The sequence below is a fragment of the Bison bison genome, unplaced genomic scaffold (genome assembly GCF_000754665.1).
Source record: "Bison bison bison isolate TAMUID 2011002044 unplaced genomic scaffold, Bison_UMD1.0 scf7180017864465, whole genome shotgun sequence".
Lineage (NCBI taxonomy): Eukaryota > Metazoa > Chordata > Mammalia > Artiodactyla > Bovidae > Bison > Bison bison.
The window spans coordinates 6,211,805-6,213,758 of NW_011495026.1; the positions used below are offsets into that span (position 1 = coordinate 6,211,805).

General features: G+C 48.0%; 1 pseudogene; it reads right to left on the reverse strand.

Moving 5' to 3' along the window:
- Positions 1 to 506: 506 nt before the first annotated feature.
- Positions 507 to 1,379, reverse strand: LOC105003245 (annotated as a pseudogene).
- Between the last annotated feature and the right edge of the window lie 575 nt (positions 1,380 to 1,954).

The window sequence follows — 1,954 nt, forward strand, 5'->3', positions numbered from 1 at the left end:
TTATATCATGTATAAATAGTTTAATACTTATTTTTCTCTATCATAATTTGCTTTCTAGTTGATATAAAAATCATAACTTTCTAGAATTTATACATTTGCTCATGGTTTCTTCAGCTAATGCTTTATGTTTATTGCAGGAAACAAAATTGAACATAAAACTATGTATATAAACTGCTTGTTATAGATTGTGAAAAGCATTTTAATTTTCTCATATTCACAAAATGTGCTATGCTGTGCTGTGCTAAGTAGATCCTGTTGTGTCTGACTCTTTGTGACCCTATGGACCATAGCCTGCCAGGATCCTCTATCCATGGGATTCTCCAGGCAAGAAACTAGACTAAAGGAGGAGATGCGGAAGCTGGAAAAAGGGTTATGTGATAACCTCTCATTCACATTAGCCCATTTGCTCCTGAGTTCAGTCCGTGGCTGCTCAGCATGCTGAGGGTGGGGGTGGTCCAACCTTGCCTCTGTTCTAGTTCTGAGGGAACAGAAGGGAAATTTGCAAGTCAAAGAAAACTTTGGTCTTGGCTCAGTGTGGCTAAGAAGCAGCACTCCACTTCTGAAATGACCCCAGCAAGGCATGGCCAACTCAAGAGAAAATAAGGCACAGGGTTTCCTAAAAGTGCAACCGATATTCCAACTGCGACACAACATAAACTGTCACCCTGAAGACGGCAAAACCGAACTGGGGATAACTGCAGTTTCTCCGGGAAAAGAGGGAGAATCTGTTGGCTCCTTCGGTCCCACCATCTTTACACAGAAGGCCAGGAGTCCGTAAGTAAAGCCAGCCAGAAAGAGAACAAATGTGAAGAGGCAGAGGACTCTGTGTCTAAAGAGGCCCCAGCTGTCAGTCAGAACCCTCAGAAGGAAAGGCAGCAAAACCAGGAAGGCATTGCTGCCAGCGATCAGAGTGGCATTCACCCGTCCAAGGAGCTTCTTGAAATAGTGCCCCCGAATGACCAGTGAAGGCAGGTAGGCAAACAGGATTTTCGCAAATCCTGGCAAACAGGATTCCACAAGAAAAGGTATAGAGGCTCAATGGAGCTTATTAAAGAACCGGGCAAGCGTCCAACAACCTCAACAGCAGCAACCACCACACCTGTTTTCTGATAATCAAACATCTCTGTGAAGACGCTAACGGGCAGCAGAAGACAATCATCCCCATGGAGAGAGCACTTACCCAAGCTGTCTTGAAGACAATCTTGTTACTGTCCTTGGACCCCAAGCTCTTCAGCAGTGACGTGAAGAGCACCTCGCAGGCGTTCTGGGATGCTGAACACGGACCGGTTGCCTCACAGGGTGGCCAACGTCACCAGCCAGCCCGACTTGGCCTCACGGAGCTCAGGGAGCCCAGCGCTCACCAGCTCTATCTTCCACATGTTCTGCTGTGGCCACCTCCGGCCATCAGAGGCTCCAGGACTAAGCAGCCAAGCAGCCCCCAAGGAGGCGGGACCCCAGTGGTTAAGTTTCGCTGATCCCCCACGAGGTGGCGGGCTCCTTCTAGGAGGGCACCATGACCTCAGGCGACCGTCTTGAACAGCACTGGGCGAGTAGGCGGGGCCAAGCTCCGGGCCAAAAGCCGGAGGAGCAGGCAAGTAAGGCTAGCGGGCTAGAGAGTCCCACGCGGGCTTTGGAGCCCCAACACCCGCGTAGAGCTAAGATTCAGGCCTCCCTGTCCACAGCATGGCAACTGAAACTCTGTTTTTTGTTTTTTCAGTTTTTACTAATACATGGACATCACCAGATGGTCAACACCGAAATCAGATTGATTATATTCTTTGCAGCCAAAGATGGAGAAGCTCTATACAGTCAGCAAAATCAAGACCAGGAGCTGACTGTGGCTCAGACCATGAACTCCTTATTGCCAAATTCAGACTTAAATTGAAGAAAGTAGGGAAAACCACTAGACCATTCAGGTATGGCCTAAATCAAATCCCTTATGATTATATAGCTG